Raw genomic sequence first — 9,829 nt, forward strand, 5'->3', positions numbered from 1 at the left:
CAAACCATAGCCGGGCTCCTCCAAGTCCTTACTTGACCAGGCCCGTCTTAGGGCCGTGTCTCAGGAGCCAGAGCCCTGCTAAGTCAGTCAATTTCCTCGTCCTCCCGGCCCCCAGTGATGTGTGCCCCACACCTGCCTCCAGCAAGGAGCCTGTCAGGTCCCTCCACCCAGAGCGCCCCATATCTGTTCTCAGCGCTGCCCACTGCAGAGCCCCCGCTCCTCAGACCTGAGCCCAGGGTTACCCTCTCTGTCCCTCTGTTCCTCTGTCTCTGTCTCTGAGTCTGTCTCCATCTCTCTATGTCTCTGTGTCTCTCTCTGTCCTTCTCTCTATCTCTGTGTGTCTCTCTTACTCTGTCTCGGTTTCTCTCTGTGTCTGTCTCTCTGTCTCTCTTCGTCTCTCTCCCACTGAGTGCAGGAAAGCAGAGGGCTTGCTGTCTAGAGGGTAGGTCAGGTTGCGCACTCGAGTTCCCATTTCCCCCATTCTTCCCATTCTTCGACCATAGCCTCTGGTGGGCCCGGGAACAAGCTACAGCTCAAATGTTGCAGAGATCATTTGTCCCCGGATGTCACCATCCCCTCTGCCCGTCCTGGACCAGGACCGCCAGCCCAGCCGAGCCCACAGAGCTGGCAGCCCATACTACATGGAAGTTGCCCAGAAGGAGCAGCAGGAACCTGTCACACTTCCGCCCCCTGTCTCGGGCCCCATGTGCCACCTGTTGGCTTGGGGCACATACTGCATCCTGGATAAAGGGAACACCGTGGACGGTCCCACACCAATCCTTGGATGGGCCATTCTATCAGCTGGAAAGATGTAGTTAGAGGCAGAAAAAGTGGATCCCATGGTCTAGGGTTCAGTGTCACCTTCCTTGCTACAAAATGGAACCCCTGGTCTGAGCTCTTCCTCAGGAGCCTATATGGACGCTATGCTCAATTATTCATAAATTGAACGTAGACTGTGGTATGTATGATTTTCTACCCACCCCATTGGGTGGAAAATTGGGAACCCACGGAGCACCATGTGGCATGTATCTCCTTTCTTTTCTCAGTGAGCTGAATTTTAAGGGGTTTCCCTGACATGTGGGAGATAGCTTTTTCTCCTTGAGTCTTGTCTGGAGTAGAGTCGAGTGGTGTCACTCTTCTTCACAGCTCTGACAAGGGGTCAGGTAAGCCACAGGCTCCCCGGAATTCCCCAAGCATGGCAGGTGAGCAGTGAGGGCCCCTCAGATGATTCTGCTGCTTAAGTCAGAAGCAATCTAAACAACGTGCCATCTGGAGGGAGAGCCTGTCACCATTCTAAACCTGTTTGTTTTGGTGACGTCACAAACACTGATGACTCAGGGGCTTGAAGGTATTATAAACAACAACAAACTCAAATCCAAGTGGCTCAAACGAAAGGTTTTCCTTGGTTCTTGGACCTGGACATCCAGAAGTACGTGGGCCTCAGGATTGGCTTGATCCGGGAACTCTGGCCCCACTTCTCCACAGCTGCATCTGGCTAAATTCCTGTGTGGGGACAAAATTGCAACATCTGTCACTGGTGTACATCTACCACCACAACATCCACACCAGGAGGGGGGGGGGTCTCCGGGAGATCCGTCCTCAAGGTCAGGAACATCTTTTCCACCATTCCTCAGCAAGGCACTGCTCACCTGCCAGTGGTCTGAGCTGTGTTGTGTGCCATTCCTAGAAAAAGTCCAGTGTCCAGGGAGTCCTCGGTGCTGATTGGTGTATCTGTATCTGAACTTTGTCAATCTTAGACCCTTCAGAACCTTCTGAGCAAGGGCCAGCTGCTGGGAAGTCTGTGGGCTGCGTTGGGGAGGAATGGTGGCCTCTGAACAGAAATTCGGACACTGTGAGAGAGTGACAGCGAGGGAAATGGGAGTTAGATAAGCAGCAGTCAGGAAGCAGAGACCAAGAAGCCCCCGATGGACTATTGCACTCTACACGCCCACAAGCTTCATCAGATCATGATCACAAACTGTCCAGTCTCTGAAGCCAGGGCCTCAGCTATCACGAAAGGGTGCGATATGGTTAAAGGCCCTGCGTGAAACTGTCCCTTCCTATCTGACCCTTCGTGGTGCATGAAAGCTGAAGGCACCCGGGTGTGCTTTGCTGAGGCATTGTCTGTCCCCCTCTGTGGGCTGGAGGAATTCAGGGCTCCCTGCTGGTGTGCCTGTAATTTGAGGACTCCGCCATGCGGGGAGGGGGGGAGAGCAAAGGGACTGATGGGCCTTGAAACAGTAAGGCTTCCCTCAGAACAGTATCCTGGGAAGCGGATGCTAGAGTGAAAACTAATAGAAGGAAACCTTTATAAGAGGTTTGGGAGCCCTGAACTGGGAGCTCCCAGCCCCATCATTCCTGGTCAATTGCATACCCAACAGAAAGAGATGTACCTTGGACCAGGAAGGTTTCCTCCTTCCTCAGCAACAGTCTAGCCAATGAGACACTGCCACAGCCCAGCCAATGAGCGATAGCTACAGTCCAGACACTGACTCTGCCCAGCCAATGAGACATCACAGCTCAGCCAATGAGAGACTGCTACAGTCCAGCCAGCTAGACACTGCCACAGCCCAGCCAATGAGACTGTCACAACCCACCAACAAGAAAGAGAGTCACCACCCAGCCAATGAGGCACTGCCATAGCCTAGCCAATGAAAGAGAGCCACATCCAGACACTGACACTGCCCAACCAATGAGACATCACAGCTTAGCCAATGAGACACTGCTACAGTCCAGACACTGCCACAACCCAGCCAATGAGAAACCAGTATGCTTTGTACTTCCAGTTTCATCCACTAGACTTTCTGTTAGAACAGCTCTCCCACCCGCCTTTTCCTCCATAAAAGAGCTTCCCATCTTTTGTTCCCCAGAATCTCATATGGCTTTGTCTTACATTCTTGATTCTCCCTTGCAATTCTCTGCTATTCCTAAATAAACCCATTTTTGCTGGTGATATAACCGGTAGTGTGTTTTGTTTTGTTTTGGTTTGGTTTGGTTTTTTAAGGTTATCAGTAGCATTTTTTTCCCCATGAAATTATGTGTCACTTTTCTGTTACAAAATATGCCTCTTCATGAACCCAGCTAAGTTCCTTCTGGGAAACACTTGCTCATCACTCACCACAGGCCAGGCCTTCTGTGTGCCGGCCCATGGTCCGGCCCAGGCCTCTGTGGCTAGCCCCACAAGGGGACAGGAAGGGAGGGATGGTGTGGTTTGCTGTGGGGTGTGGGTGAAGTCAGGCTCCTCACCCCATGGGATCTGGAAGGACAGGACAGCCACACCTCTTCTCAGCAACTGTTTATAATCCTGTGGACAGAGAGCGTCATGGAACAGACCGGTTCCACTCTCTGCCGGGGCTCAGGTGGGGCTGCCCTCCGCTGGAGTCCCCACCCAGGACAGGGGTCAGGGGCAGGACCTCAGCTCCAATTTCCGTCTATTCTTTACCTAGTTTCCCTTAACCCCACTTTCTTACTCACTGTTTTTGAATCTTTCTCTATTAAAGTTTATCCTGAAAGACACCCCCAGTACTCTCCAGAACAAGTTAGGACTCCAGGAACTGGAGTTAAATCAAACACCGTCCCCTACCAGGACTGTCTGGCCCCATCCTTTACCTGTCCTTCCTGGTCCTTGAGATCCCAGACTTTCTCTGAGGCTCTCACAACATTCAAAGCTCACCATCTTGTGCGGGACATAAGGACACTCATCAGCAATCTCATGTGAGCCGACTGGTAATCAGGCAGTCTCAGCACTCGTGGGAACCCAGAGGACTACCCACCTCAGCCCAGTGGTCAGGGAGGGCTTCCTGCAGGTGATGCCTGGACCAAAGCTTATGGATTGATGGGAGTTGGCCAAACAGAAGGGGAGAGGGAAGCTTTCAGTGGAGCAATGGGACCTAGGTCCAGAGGTGGGAGACAGTGGGATGGGAACAGGGCTGGCAGGTGAAGGGGGTGAGGAGAGGAGCATTTGGAGAGCCATGACCTACTGAAGCCTGAGGCAAAGGGGTGGCCCACCAGAGGGATTAGGCAAGCTGCTCCTCAGGAATATAGCCAAGTCCTTTCCCTGCCTGCCCTCCATGATGGTGACAAAATGTTCTTTCCCTGTCACTAGCCTGTCCTGGTGACATCCTGAGCTGTCACAACTCCTCCACCCACACCCTCATTGCTTTTATAAGCTTTGGCCCCTTGATCACTCAGAAAGTATTCATTAAGCACCAACTATGTGCCAAACATTGGGTTTCTGGCTATAAATGCAACAAACAGGATACACAGTCCCTGTCCTCATGGAACTCGCAGTCTGATGGAGGAAGAGGGGTCACACACAGGTGTGCACACATGCAGACACATGCACAAATGCACACACAGGCATACACAAAGATATGTATGGTCAGTGGGACCAGGAAGGGTAAAGGGCAGGAGGAGAAATTATGATGGGGGAATCTAATTTAGATAGGGGTGTGGGGTCCTGCAGAGCGTCTCTAAGTAAACAGCAATCATCTGATATCTTAAAGAACAGGGCATTTCCAGGTGAAGGATGAGGCCAGAGAGTCCAAGCAGGGGAACAGATGTGGCAAGGCTGAGGCAAGAGTGAGCTGCCAGAGTTCAAGTGTCGGAAGCAGGCAGGGCGGCTGAAATGGAGGGAGCCCAGTAGGGGAGACTGGATGGCAAAGATGCACCAGGGCAGCCATGGAAAGGGTACCAAGGATGCTATAATAAGATCAATAGGAAGCCACAAGTAGAGGCATCCCCAGAGGCCTTGGATGCAGGGGAAGGAATTGAGGGCTGGGAGTGGGAGTGGAAAGACCAGAAGGGGAAGACTGTGACTGTCCAGGTGAGAGAGGGCTTAGACCAGGACTCTGCAAGGAGCTGGGTGTAAGTGGAAGGATTTGGAGGTAGGACGGATATGTGAAAAGCCAGGGAGAGAAGCCCTCAGAAGGATTCGTGGGTGTCAGAGAGAGAGCAATGGCATAGCTGGAGGCACTATTTCTGGAGGTGCAAGGAGGTGGGAGATACTGAGGACCAAGCTGAACTTGAGGCCTGAAGTTGAGGTACCTGGAGCCCCAGAGCTGTCATAGTCAGAGGTTGTATCAGTCTGGGTTCTCCAGAGAGAGCAAACAGAGGTGGATGGATGGATGGATGGATGGATGGATGGATGGATTGATGATGAATGGATGGATAAAAGGATACATGGATGAAAGGATACATGGATAGAAGGACAGGTGGGTGGATAATGGGTATGGATGGATGATAGGTGGATGGATGCATGGGTGATGGAAAGATGGGTGGGTGAATGGGTGGATAATGGATGGATGAGTGGGTTGATGGATTGATGAATGGGTGGATGGATGGATGATTAATGGATGGATAAAAGGATGCATGGATAGATGGATGGGTGGGTGGACGATGGGTGGATGGATAGATGGATGGATGGATGGATGGATGGGTGGATTTTGGATGGATGGATGGATGAGTGGGGTGATGGATGAATGGGTGAATGGACAGATGGGTGGGTGGGTTGGTGGATGATGGATGGATTGGTGGGTGGATGGACAGATGGATGGGTCAGTGGGTGAATGATACTAGGGACCAAAGCCCAGCTGAATTGACCCATGAAACTGACCACCACAGAAGTAGGTGGGTGTGCTTTTGCCTGTCAAAGGAGGAGGGGCATGGTGAGAAGGGGGTCTCCCAAGACCCTCCAAGAGGGGGTTAGGGAGGGATAAACCAGTGATGGGGACAGGGAGGAGAGACTGAGCAGGAGACAATGGAAGGTTCAGGAAAGGTGGCCGGTGTGGGATCTGCAAAGATAGCAGATCAGCTTCAGCAGAGACTTGTCCACTGGATGGAGCCCCAAGGGGGCCCTCAAGTGTGTGGCTGAGAGCAGCTGGGTGGGGGTGGGATGTGGTTTTTGAGTGAATGGGAGGTGAGGCAGTGCAGACAGCAAGCGTAGATGCTTCTTCCAAGAAACATGACTAAGAAGGTCATGCGAGGACAGGTAAGGTTAGTGTGGGGGGGGGCACTGTTTGCTTTTGTTTGTATTATGAAGATAACAGAATGTGCATCTTTCAGCATCCTCCACCAGTGGCTTTTGGCATTATCAGTGAACCACGAAGTCTGGTGTTTGCTCACAGCAGCTTGGTCAGAGCCCCCCCCCCCCAAATTCTAGCAGTGAGTGTCCTGTGATGGTCATTGGAGGAACCCATATCTGGCCTCAGTCAGGCCTGTCCTTGCTGCATGGCTTCTGCACAACTCTCAGCCTCATGACCCAAGCCCCCCACCCCACCGCCGTGTGTAACACTGAGTGGTGCTCAATGTCAGTGCTGGAAAGGGGTGCTGGAGCTAGATGCTCGGTAACCCTGCAGGAGGTGAGGCAGTGACTAGTCTCCCTCAAAACCCTTCACCCACCCAAAACCTACACCCACACCCCTGGTGTTAGGTGGTGATGAGTGTCTGGCTCTGATGGGCCTGGGACCAAGAACGAGGAGGTGTCACACGAGGCTTCAAAGAGGAGGCTTTCACCGCCTAGAACAAAAGCTGGTCTCCCCATCTGGGAGGGCTGCCCCTGCATCCTCTGCATGTCCGGGTGTCCACCTTGTCATTAGCAAGCTGGGGACAGCAGGGCACTCCGGCCTGCTGGGACCTGACTCCCGGGGTGACCTCGTTCCTCTGAGTCCCAGGTTTCTCCGCTCCTATTGGGATGCCTTAGACCTGAAGCTCTCTTCTCTGGCCCTCATGGGGCATGACGCTGGGTGGGGCGGGGGTGGGAGCTAAGGAGATGCTGAAGCCCCCACCCTCAGGACCCGTGAGCTGAGCTTCTTTGGGAATAAGGTCATCACCGGTGTGACTTGATGAGGCCATGTGGGAGTTGGGCCCTAAACTCCAGGACTGGTGTCCTTACAGGAAGAGGAGGGACACACGGGGAGGAGAGATTGGAGCAGGGCTGCCACCAGCCCTGGGACACCAGGGATTGGGCTCACTGGGAGCCCCCAGGAGCTGGGAGAAGTGCAAGGAAGGACCCTCCCTGGGAATTGGGAGCATCTCAGACATCTGGCCTCCAGGATAGTGGGAGGAAAAATCTCTCTTATTTATTTTTTAAAGATTTATTTATTTGTTTTGGGGGGGTAGGGAGAGAATCTCAAGCAGACTGTCTCCCAGCTGAGCTCAGAGCCTGACCTGGGGCTCGATCTCAGGTCCCCAAGATCACCACCTGAGCTGAAATCAGGAGATAGACGCTTCACTGACAGAACAACCCAGCGTCCCAAAATTTGTGCTGTTGAAAGGGCTGCTCCGTGTGCTTCGTTCCACAGCCAGAGCGTCCAGGCTTTCCATCTGTAGACTCCCATCACTCCCCATGGCCCAGACCAGCGCTTCTGATCTCTAGCCTCTTAAAAGGACCCAGTACACTAGGGGCTCATTCAACGTGTCACCCTGCCTCTGAGCTCGCTCTACCCTCTCACTCTCGTTCTCTCTCTCTCCTGACTCTCCTCATCCATGTCTGCTGCACATGCACATGACTTAATTAAAGAAAAGGCTTTCTGATCAGCAGGTCTTGCATGGAGTCCTTTCCAGCATTAGACCCATGTCTCCGACTTCCTTCCATCACCACGATCAGCCAGCTCTCGAGACTTTTCCATGATAGCTTCCTGGGCTACCAAAGCATGCAGAGTGAACCGGGCAGATTTAAGTGTGGGACAGCTCCCTGATGCAGACTAGAGGGCACCTGTGACCCACACCAGCACAAGTCCCCTCACCACCCGCCTGGGGAACTCTGGTGAGACATAGGTGTGTGATGGCGGGGTCGGGCTGGTTCAGGTGCGTGGATGTGCATTGGAGAGAGCAAGGCTCCAAGATGTGAGTCACATGTTATTTTTACTCTGGGTTTCATATGGCATGCTTTTAAATTATTGAGTGCTTGGAAGGAGCCCACAATGAAATCATATTTCATTTGTTTCCCCACTTGGCTGTGAAGGAAATCAATTCTCAGGCTGTACTTGGAGGTGGAGGAAGGACAGAAAACCCACAGCTTTGGCGAGAGCATGGCTAGAGGGGCCTCATGGTCCTCCTGAGCCACTGGACTCAGTCTGTTTCCACCAGCTGGGTGACTTCAACTAGGGGGGTTTCTGCAAAGTTGGGTTCTCAGGGCAACACCTTTCTAAACCAGGCCCCAGGGGAGCTCAGCGCCCCTGTGCTGCTCTCTGTAGAAGTAATTTGTGGGAAGCCTGAGTAGACCCAGGGCAAGGTCAGGAATGTTGGGAAGGGGCTCAGGGGAGTATGACCTCTTTTCCCTTGCATATATTGGGTGAGAGGTCGCCAAGGAGATCACAGTGGGGAGCATCTTGATTCTATAGGTCAGTGGCTATTCACCTGTGTGCTGGAGACCCCGGGATGTTCTGTAGAACTTGAGATGCTCAGAACACCCTGGGTTTCTCTGCAGACCCCAGGATGACCTAGTCAGAGAGAAACCAGATGGCAAGACCAGGGAGTGATGTGGCCGTGACTGGCAAGGTCACGGGGAGCAGAGGTGGCCTCTGGCTTAGTCAGGGGGCTCCTCAAAGGAGGGAATTTCCACTGAAGTCCAGAGGGTAAGGATGTGCTATCCAGGTGAAGGTAGAAGCCTTTCCAGCAGCTCAGGGTGGGCAGTGGGCCTGGCGTGGCTTGGATCCAGAGGGGTCTGTTCCTCTGGGCCATGCACCCCATCCTTGGCCCAAGGTGCTCAGCCTTGTTACTTGGCCTCCCCAATGCCTCTTGGCAGTGATGCCAGACTTGGGAGCACTGTGCCAAAGCCCACAGCCTCTTCAAAAGGGCCTAGGTGTGCATCCCAGCTCTTCTGTTTCTCTGTCTACAAAATGAGGATGATGATGGGTCTGCTGGCACTGAGCTGTCCCAGGTCCTGACTGCTCGCCTCACCTGGCTTGGCCCTGGGCATTCTCGGGAGCAGATTCCACTGACTCTTGGCTCCTGGCACCTGAACAGGAGGCCGGCCCCCCTGGGGGTAAGACAGAACCCCTCCACCCAGGCTCTTCTCCATAAGAGTAGGCCCCTGGCCCATGGGTCGCTGGCCCCTCTCCCTCCCAGGTCCTCCTGAACTGACCTTAAAAACCCAACCCAAATCTCTTCGTGACGAAGACTGCTGAGGTCAGCACTGCCACCCAGCCATGCCCAGGCCCACCCCACCGCTCAACATTCTGTACTTCCCAAGGCCCTGGTCTTCCGCAGAAGGGCAATGCACTCTCTCAGGACAAATGACCCTCACTTTGAAGCAGTTTGTAGGCCTGCGGAACAGTGACAGGTGTTTGCACTTGTCCCAGGAACATTTGTCATGAAAAGGAGAGAGTCTTTCCCCCGGGGGCACTTACAGTCCCCTCCCGGGCTCCTGTGCAACCTGGAACTGCCCGGCCCCATCATCTTGGCCCAGTTACATCGCCGATTTCTTTCCAGCACCACCACAAAGCAGTGTCCACACTCAAGAGCCTCCTCACCCCAAGGTGGCTGCAGCAGCACCCAAGGCCCATTCGGGAGGGACAGAGGCTGGTGCTCTGACCTAGTCTATAGGGCCCTTGTTAAGCTCGGCCCTTTACACGTTGCCCGAGTGAGGCCTGGCCAGGCTCTGTCCCCTCCCCAAGCCTCTAGGGTAGAGGACCACAGCCCTGCTTGAAGGGCTGTGGAAGGATTAAACTGAATGGACCGTGTGAGTATTAGGTGGGACTGATGGGGCAAAGGCGTCTGTGGCAAAAGTGGGCATGGAGCTGGGTGGCGGGGGTGGGGGCGAACAGCAGGGCCACTGCCTGGGGCGCCCTCCTGGGAGGGGTTTGAAGGCATCCCCCCCCATGAAATG

At 53.7% G+C, this 9,829-nt stretch overlaps 1 long non-coding RNA gene across 1 annotated transcript; it reads right to left on the reverse strand.

Annotated features, from left to right (window-relative positions):
- Window positions 1-1,311: 1,311 nt before the first annotated feature.
- Window positions 1,312-2,420, reverse strand: LOC116584835. The gene is made up of 3 exons (XR_004283342.1): window positions 2,394-2,420; window positions 1,650-1,850; window positions 1,312-1,503 (listed from the first exon to the last, which is right to left on the reverse strand). It is a non-coding gene; the product is annotated as an uncharacterized LOC116584835 (long non-coding RNA).
- Window positions 2,421-9,829: the final 7,409 nt, after the last annotated feature.

This window comes from Mustela erminea, chromosome 2 (assembly GCF_009829155.1).
Source record: "Mustela erminea isolate mMusErm1 chromosome 2, mMusErm1.Pri, whole genome shotgun sequence".
Taxonomy (NCBI): domain Eukaryota; kingdom Metazoa; phylum Chordata; class Mammalia; order Carnivora; family Mustelidae; genus Mustela; species Mustela erminea.